The following is a 10,800-nucleotide window of genomic DNA, read 5'->3' as shown; positions in this document are numbered from 1 at the left end:
TAATAATAATAATAATAATAATAAATTATATAAAATATAACATTATAATGCACGCCGCCGCCACTATCGTCGTCGTCGTCAAACTGTTAAAAACGTAAGCTTCGGGACGGCGGTGGAGGGTAAAACGCGTGTACCTATACTTTTACACATCATATATTATTATACGGCCGAGGCACATACCAACCGCCACCGTATGGCGCTGCCGATTCAAACTTTAAACGGCCGTGCCACCCGACGAAAGCAGTGTCAGCCGAATACGACGGGCGGCCAGACGTAGCCAACCGGAAGTGTAGCACGCCGTTGCCATAATATCCTTCGCAGGTCTCGCGAACAGCACGTGCCGCGAAGTCCGCGCGCGTCTTCGTCCAGTCTGTCTCTTCTGCAAGTGAGTGCCTAAGTTTTATATTATTATCATTATAATTATTTCTATCATGATTATTAATAGTCATATTACTGTCATCATTATCATTATTAATATAACTTTTATTATTATTATTATTATTATTTTTCTAATTTTCCTAATTATTAATATTATAATTATTTTATTTTTTTATTGGTATTACTATTGTTTTTATTATTAGGTACTGTCGTTATTAGGTAATTATAGGAATTAAACTATACATTTATTATTATTATATTAAATAATATTATAATAGCCCAAGACTCATAATAATAATAATAATAATAATAATTCCGTTTACAAATAATAATTATGATAATTATATTCAATTATGATTCGAACATAAATCCGTGTTGTAGATAGGAAATAATAACAAATAACAACTACCCTCGTAGATAACTACAATATTATAATATCGTCAACTAGATTTCGTTCAAAATTACAATAGAAAAAAATTCTTGGACATGAAACATAAGACATTACAACATATTTCGTATAAAATGTTTTATTAAATGTCATACACTATTGCACAAATTATACCACACAAAAAATTTTTCACTTTTGATTTTGGACGTAATAAATTTGTACCCATAACGTATGTTAAAAATTAAAATCAGCAAAAAAATATATTAACTAATACGTTTAATGATAAACTAGTGTGTAATACTGTATAAAAACTCCTGAGAAGAAATGTTATTCTTTTTTAGATACTCATTGATATTCGTTTAGACTTTAACTTAGTGGTGTTTAAGTAATATTCTGAGTAGAGCTAGTGTTAGTTACAAGGTTACAACTTTAAATGATTCTACTACCTATATATGATCAGTATTATATTCTAATTTGAATGGTGAATAAAAGTTTGCTTCACAATAATTTATTGTTTTATTTATTTTTGTGTATGTCATCCGTTATTTTTTATCGGAGTGACAAGAATTTCTTTATTTTTCATCTTTGAAGGTGGTTTTTGGTAGAAAATTTGATTTAGTTCTACATTCGATTTTTTTTTAAAGAAATTGAAAAATAATTAAAGTAAACAGAAAATTTGTTGTTTTTTTAAATCCTTTAAAGTTCGAATTTGGTCAAAATCAAGAAATTGGGGAAAAAAATATTTTAGCTGAAAATGCATAAGATTTTAAATTGTTATACATTCGACTTGACAATTTTAAACAAAATACGTCATAAATCATTATTAATGGAATCAAATAAATATATGAAAATAAGATATACCTACTAAAGAGTAAAGATGATACATTCATTTTTTTATAAGCCTTTCAAATTTAGATTACGATATTTAACAAATTTTTATTTTTATTTCTTATCAAACGAAAAATAACAATTTCTCCGTAAAAAGTTTAGTTATTTTGTAGCATTTTGTTTATAAGTATTATTCATGGAAACTTGAAACATTCCATAATTACTTAAATTATCATTTTCTATTCTAAACACTATTAAATTTATCCTACTATTTAGGCTAACAATTTTAAGTTGTGTATATCTAGGACCATTCTATGGAATGTCAGAATTTTATATTTATAAGTCTCCTAATAACAATAATACAATATGACACTGCAAGTGTTATACCTAAACATTAATAATGATAGTAACAATAATAACAATAATAATAATAACATATAATATAAGGTATGTTTTTTAAATAAACTAGTTTAACATTTAAGCTCAGAATCATTTTTCGTATGCAATGATTTATTATCGAATTCAAATGAAACACATACATTCTATTTAATAACGAGATAGGTACATTAAAATCTACTTTACAGCAGATCAATCAGATTTCTCCGGTCAATAGTATATTTTACTATGCCTGTCATGAAAAACATCAGTAAAAATGCAATCGTCGTCATGGCAGAAGACGGTTTCTAGTAGTGAACTTTTTTTTTTGTATAATAGGTTGTAGTTACATCGTATATTTCAAATTAATTATTGATTTAAATAAAATATACATTGCGATGATTTACGAATTACATTATTCGGTCGTCAATTAGTTTTTTTTTGATACCGTATCACAGACTTGAACATAACGTCACCTCTTGATTTTCGTATATATGGCATAGTTTGATCCTATAGCTTAACCTGTCATAACTTTATCATGTTATTTCCTTCACCAAGAGTATAATTGTATAATTGATTACTATTATATCTTCCGCGAATCGTGAATATTATACTTATTAGTTATTATATTTCAAGAGCGATCGTGATCGTAACCGTTGAAGTTTGAATATTTTAAATTAATTTATTGTGGTTTAAGTGCATGATGGAAATAAGAATGTGTGTACATTAGTATTGATTTTTTTCTAAGATGAACTTTAAACATGCGATATAAAAAATAAGTATACAAGCAAACAATTAACCTTTTAAATCTAAAGAAAATAGAAAAACTGTTTAATATTACAATTTAATGTGATAATGTTGTTCATAATTTCGGTATTTTTACGCTGACATACTACGATATAACTTTTTATAACATCATTGTAACATTTTTTTCGGAGATTGATCGGTCATCGGTAATTTTCGTTTAAAGAACCTCACGCGTAAGAGCGACTAAAATAGATGAGTACCTATAGAACACTTATATTGTATTACTAGATTTTTTTTTTTATCATTTAAAATTACTACAAAACAATTAATATACGACACTTGATCAACACATTTTTTTTTTCATGTTAACTCTGAGTATTAATGTGACATCATATCATATATATATATATATATATATTGGTTTAAATGTTAATATACGTGAGAATAATAAATTGTGATGGTGATTGAGTTCATTACCACAGTACACGACACATCGCCGCATCGGCACCTAATGTAATAGTAAAATAGAATTTACCGGTATAGTAGTTCATTTAAAAAAAAACTCAGCCGACTCTATAACGAACATATAAAAATAAATAAATAAAGTTAAGTGTTCTTGTGACATTTCCGTGTCGGATATGTGGCCAGCTTCCTCTGAGAGAAAAACAAAAGGACCTTTAATTGTAACACACGATCACTTGTCGATCGATCGAAATATTAGCACAACATAGTATGAAACGGAAATTGTGTGCTTATTCGTGGATGGTGGAAAAATATAACAATCGGTCTGCCACTGGCGTGGACCGTACTTATCACATACGGCATTACAACACTATACCTATGACGAGTTATGCGGTTAGGGTAAGTCAGACAACGACGGTGTTCTTGACGGTGCACCGTGTGCGTTGTGTAATGATACTGAGTGGTTGCGGTATAGGGATCGCTTTTCAAACAACCATACAACCGGACGAATAATATGTTTTTGAGTAATTAAAATAACATTAAACTTTTTCAATTTCATTAAATAAGTAGACTAATTTGTATTTTTCACAAAAAAATTTGAACGTTTTGAAAATAGTAGTAACAATAAGCAAATTAACTAAGCCAAAGTATTATAATATGATATAATATAATACATCAATTCCACGTAAGCAATATATAGACAAACATAATATCTTTATAAATCAAAATATTGGTGTAAAAAAATTACTATTGGAACACAATATTTATGCTTTCGTTTTTATTCATAAATCATGATGTACCTGCTATCATTGATTTAATAAATTGAATAGATTATATATATTATATATTATCGTATTCAGATTAAGTGCTTAATATTTAGTGTTTTATATTTATTTATTGCTTACTTAAGCGTGTAACAAAATTTTCCTATGCATTAAAATAATAAAGGTTTTTATCTCTGCTGCTTTATATAATAATCAAACTGTCCATTTATCAATAAAAAAAAAATATTTAAATTGAATTTAAAGGTATCAGATTAATAACGGTTTAATATAAATTGTATTATCTTGTTAAGTGTTTAATATGATAGTATTATAATAGGTACTTACTGTTTTTAAATAAAAATGTATTATGAAATATATCAATCGACCATGATTATTGTGACCTACTCAATGACGAAGTAGAATAGAACGACTTTCCTATTTCTTTATATTATAATGTGTGTTGATAAACTATATTAATATATTAAAAAAAGTAATAATAAATGTTTAACAACTGTTAAACATTTAAAAATTTATAAAAATTTCGAATTATTATTGAAAAACTTTCTTATAAACTGATATTTTCATATATCTAAGGATTTAGAAGATTTCAATTTACAAAATATTAATATAAACTTGATAGAAGTTTTACCAAATGCATTTTCACCTTGTGTTGTATTCAAAGGCAATGAATTGAAAAATGTTAAACTAAAAAGAAGAAACGAAAGAAACACTACATCTGGTGTCTGAAAAGTAAAAAAGTAATAATCAATCAGTCAATGTATCTAACAAAACTGGTGAAAAATGATAATCTAGAAATCATTCAATACAAATTGAATTAGCCACGATTATTAAAAATAATATCTAAAACATTGATGATTTAATGATTTAATTACATATTATTATATTTTTTAACATAATTATTGTTACAATTAATTTATGTTAATATTATAGATACAGAATAATACAATTTAATTTAGTATTTTAACATTATTTCTGTATTATTGTTTAAAACTTAAAGTTGTTGTTGAAACTTGAAAGTAACTACTTTCAGAATGTTCGAGTCAAGCCGATGAAAATAATAATAATAATAATATGCTAATGGCTGAACTACAAATTAATAATATAATTTATACTGTATAATTTCACAGTCAATTTTTTAAATTAAACGCATTACACTAAGATAGACAAGATGTAACAAAAATACCTTTAGTTTATTATTGTTTGTACCTATTGTTTGTATAACTTATAATATAACTTATAATATAAATGTATAACTTTTATAATAATATTTTATATCATATGATATTATAATCATTGGTAAATATTGATACTAAATCGAATAATAACTATAATACTAAAAAACTAAAATTTATTACCTGTAACATTATATAAATCAATAATGAAGACTATTAACTGATTGTCTATAATAATATGATATTTAATATTAATATATTACTCGTATATTGATATGGTTACGAAATAATTAAAATAGCATTATTAAAACAATTAATACCTATTACAAATATTACAATATTTAAACTTACCTTGGCGGTTTAATAAGCTCAAATCTCAAACATTTGAATAATACTAGACTTATTTTGCTTACCGTCTATATAATGTAAATCTTGAAATAATTAAAACATTTTTGCTTGTCGTCAGAAAATAATATTTGTCCCCTAATATTGTGCACAGATTGGACAAAATAATCTATATCATTCTGTAACTTGGTACTTTTGTCTTGCGACTTTTAATGTCTATTCTTGGAAACATTTACAAAGCATTTAAAGTAGGTGTCTAACAATTAACAATACAATTTCGTTCTATCAAAATGTTTTATTAAAATATTTAGGATTATTTTACAACGTAAATTCTTTGTAAACTTATACGATTCAATCAAACAAAATGTGATTGTATAAAAGCATTTTTGAATACGTATATTGAATATTAACAGATATTGAGTGGAAATAAAATAACCTAAATACTCATTTTGTACGATAAAAGATAAAATAGATTATTAAAATCGTGGAATTAAAATATAAAGAATGAGCTGTAAGGCCTAAATATATAATAAAAATATTTTAAAAATTTCTAGAATTAGTTTTAAATTATAAGTATTTCACTTATAAGTAATTTTATTATAATGTAGATAAGGTTAGATTTAGTGTTTTAAGGACGAATATTGTTTTTGAGTTATAATTATAATTACGTCACTTAGGTATCTTATAAGATTAAACATACATTCAAAAAAATATCATACGAACAAAAATAATAATAATAATAATAATATTAAATTGATTATTCTCTAAACTAAAATTTACTATAATTTTAAATTCTGAGTGAAAATAAATGTATTGATTTTAAAATGATGTTATTTATTACTTGATGTACAGAAGAAAAATATTCTTTGAAGTTCAATTTTGAAGGTAAATTCTGAAAACTAATTATTAGATCTTATTAGTAATTTTAATTTTACTAGGTCAAAATTGAAAACTCCAGGAAAGTGAAAACAATATTTCCTACACGAGAACAGTGATTGACTAAATAAATTTCATTTATTTGGTGTCACTCAAAAATAAAAACTATAGATACTTGATACTCACATAAAATGTATATATTATAACTTTGTATTATACATTTTTTAAATATTAGATTGCTTCTCTATATAGACATTTTACATTCTTAAGTTTTTAATTTTTTTTATAAACTTTTAATTGATACATTTCGTCCTTGAAAATTTAATACAAATTTCCTCATAAGTATTTAATAACCATTTAATAAATTTAATGACATATATTATTTTTCATAGGCGTTTAAAATTTGGATGTAATTTGGCTAAATTGTAAAAATGTGCAAATTTATTTGTACCTAGTTAAGAATTCTTAAAATGTTTAATATTCATTTTTAAGATTTCAGAATGTAAATATGTAATACAGAGTTCCTCGTAAGATTATATTTCTAAATTAAAAAAAAAAAAAAACAATTGTGTTTAATATACAGTATTATTATTTTTGTCTGAAGTTCAGATATTACAAACATTTACGTATACAATAATGATTTCCAATCGGTCATCGCATAATTTTTTTGTTATGCTGAATTACAAAAATATTTTACGTGGAAATTGACTGTGAATAGCATTTATATTACTTTAATAATTATTAAAAATAATATACTTACATTAATATTATAATAGGCTCACAGACCATCAATATTCAGGATCGTTTTTCGTACGTAAGCATTGATTTATCATTGAATTCTAATTTAAAACATTTATTCTAACAGTGACTGAATTTAACGAAAAAATTCATGAAATACGCTTAAAACAGTTAAAACTCTTATCGTATAATTTAGTGGTTAATGGTTGCTTACCTTCTCACATTGACATGGGGTTTAAAGTTTTTAAATTATTACGTTTGATAAAATAATGAATTAAATTTATTTATGGATAAATGAGTTGTTAATAAAATGTAAAACACGTTTAATAAATAGGTCTTTACGAAATTAGGACAAATCAATCAAAATTTTGATTTTCTTACATTCAATACTATAAACGAAAGAAATGATAAACAGTTTATATCTAATAAAATGTACCGGTTAATGCATAGATCTTTAAATTCTCTGGTATAAGGTGATAACATTAAGGAACATTGTGGAACGCAATACATTATTATGTAATAACACCTTATGAGATCAATACTTACAGACTATAATGTCCACCAGATTCCATCGGTTGCCACATAAATGGATTATAAAATATGCTCTTGACAAACAACATAAAATGGTAAATATAGTTTAGTCGATGCACAGCTACAATAGGTAGAAAAGGAGATATTTAAAAAAAAAAAAATGTATACATGCATATTAAATGGTTAGATTTAGCAAATGCAATTTGCGTGTTTTCTGTAAACAAAGAGAAGTACTGAATAATTTGAATATAAACGACTTATAAATTGTGATTGTAGATTTCTAATGTATTTAAACCACTTTTAGATATAATACGTTAATACAGGTACACGAAAATGTCTTGTTGTAACAATAGGTAATTATATCACATAAACGCTGTTATTAAATTAGGAGACACTGATACAAATTCACTTTTATGACATTTCAGAAACAGAACTTTAGTGCCCCAGGGATTGCGCAAATAAACAGTTACAGCAGACTGGTAACTGCGTCTATAATGGTTAATCTGGCACTGGTGATATTTCAGTACAATATAATATATTAACAATGTAATTTTTACATACTTATAAAGTCATAAACTTTATGTTATATATATTTATTTCAAAGATATTTTTAAATGGGTTTTTGATCAAATTAGTTAAATTGGTCAATTTATATGGTAAGATAATATACTATTTCTTTACTGATCATCACGTTATTTATATCATATCACACTATTATTTTTCAACGTGGTAATATGCAATCCATATCTAGTCACGCGAAAATATGTGAATAACTCTCTGCAGTGGCCGATGCTTAGGGTAATTTCAAGGGTAATTTCAAATGAACAAATAAAAATGCATATACCTACATGTATATATATTTTTTTTTATGGTTCATTGCACTATTCTACAACTATTTGTTTATTTCAAATGGAGCTCATTAATAAATTACAAATACAATTTTAAAAATGTTTTAATACTATATTTCTTGAGAAAATCTCAAAAAAATTGTATTCATTTGTGTTGTAAATATTTAAAACACTTTTATCACATAGTTTTCAACGAAGTCTAAATGTTTAAATGTATTAGCCTCTGTATTCAATCAAAAAATAGTATTTTTTTTATTGTTTGAATAACATATAATCAATATAAATTCCATCATTTGTAGTCACCGTTTATTATATAAAAGTGGTTCATATATTAAATTGTATGTATAATTACTTACTTACTTCTATATTTGTGTGAGGTTCACCATAATCACTTGCCAATTGCAAATTGCTATCTAATCGTAGCTTTTTTTTACTATTATTATTCAATAAATTTACCCCTGAAATGAATCCTAATGTTCAGATATTGTGTATGGGTCAAATATAATTTATAGATTTTTTTTTTCGTATGATGCTATGTCCGGGAGTAGGCACGAAGACCTAGTTCGGACGCCTATTTGGCAGTATTTCTATTGGGGGCACCCGTAGGTTTCTGCCATGCCCCAGAGTGGGGGATGGCGGCACTTGTTCTCCGGACACCATGACTTGCCCGGAGAAAAATGTCACCCGATGGTCGAGGATCGAATCCGGTTCGGCTGAGCCACAGCGGACGCGTTAGACCGCTCGACCACCTCGTCCCTCATATTTATAGATTAAATACCATTTATAACTTAAGTTGTTTTGATAGGTATTGACAATATAAGATGAAAATTACTAGAAAGTTAATAGACGACAATTATTATAATTGCTCAATATTATAGTGTATATTGTTGATGACTGATAAATAAAATTATTATATAATAAAAAGCTCTATTGAAATTCGTAATACAAAAATAATGTGCCAAGCAGATAAATACGGTGAGATGTTTTACATTTAAAAACAATCATTGCACTTGGAAATAAATTTAAATAGTGTTTGTAACTTAAAATGATACATTTTTATAAATTTGCGGTATTTCAACGTATAAGTAACTAATATTTTTTTTAAACTAAACTTAACTTCATAATATTTGGTGTATTTAATATACAATATACCATATTAATGTGCATATACTCGTATTTTTTTATGCATACAAACAATTATTATACTTGACAGTAAAAAATAGTCAATTCATATTATTGAATATTACTCATTATATACTACTCTTTTTAAATTTTAAATTATAATAATTTATTCAGATAGGTATTGGAAATAAAAGAAATATAATGTTAGGTTAACATAATATTTTATTTGTGCAATCCGTAACATGCTTTTAACAAAAGAGTTTTTTTTTTTTTTTTTTTTAAGAGGTGACAATTCAAGAAATTTCTAGTTTCCTTCAATGGCAGCCGTATGGAAAAAATCAAATCAAACTATTTCAACTAACAAAAACAGCTTTACAGAAAATACTTTCACGCTTTGTGAAGTAGTCAGATTTTGATATTAAAAAATAAGGCTTTATGTGCATTGTATTAGACTTTTTAATTTAATTTAAGTAGTACTGGAGCAATATCATATTTTAAGAATATTCTAAGCAGTTAGGTTAGCAGTTTGATTTTTAATACGGTTATTATAACTTCTGAAAATAGAGTATAGAAAATTGGAATATATCTAATGTGTAAAGTTTTCATTTTTAAAATAAAAAAATTATAAAAATCTAACTATTTCATTAAGTGTGAAAGTTTATCTGTGGGACATAGTTTTTGTACTAAACCTGAATTGGAGTCACCGCCTTTGATTTATCGATAATATTGTTTACATAATTACAAAAAGTTTAGATTTTCAGGATTTTCTCAGGTCTTTCAAAGGAGGTAGTTCGTTGTGCAGTTGATAGATATATAATAATAGGTAATAAAAATAATAGTTAAATAATATTGTACCTCTCTAGTTATTAAATATTTAAAATTATATAGTTTATAAAAGTTCAGAAAAATATAAAATAAATTATAAACACTATTGTTATTTGTTATAATTTTTAAAGCTAATACATTTTACCTGAAATGAATCGTAAATGATTAATAATAATTTCAATGACCGAATATATGTAATAATTATGAATTTGTATATTTAATTTATGAATAAAGGTAACAAGAAAGTCAAACATTTTAGTCCAATGATCATGACGTACCAATCTATTGCTTATATTTATTTTCAGAATTGTATTTTTAATGAAGCGGAAAAAAATATTATAAATATTCTTTCATTTATACAATAAAATTAAACACCGTTT

General features: G+C 25.3%; 1 protein-coding gene across 2 annotated transcripts in view; it reads left to right on the top strand.

Annotated features, from left to right (window-relative positions):
* Positions 1 to 250: 250 nt before the first annotated feature.
* LOC107172995 (sidestep VII transmembrane protein) overlaps positions 251 to 10,800 on the top strand; it is a 264,502-nt gene continuing 253,952 nt past the window's right edge. For both annotated transcript variants that reach the window (XM_089215979.1, XM_089215980.1), the window contains exon 1: positions 251 to 385. The gene's annotated coding sequence lies outside the window, so the exon portion shown is untranslated. The remainder of the gene's footprint in view (positions 386 to 10,800) is intronic.

Source organism: Diuraphis noxia, unplaced genomic scaffold (assembly GCF_037042655.1).
Source record: "Diuraphis noxia isolate RWA-SAM2 unplaced genomic scaffold, SU_Dnox_SAM2 contig0001, whole genome shotgun sequence".
NCBI classification, from domain to species: Eukaryota; Metazoa; Arthropoda; class Insecta; order Hemiptera; family Aphididae; genus Diuraphis; species Diuraphis noxia.
The sequence above is the reverse complement of the archived record's forward strand: the minus strand, read 5'-3'. Positions and strand labels throughout refer to the sequence as shown.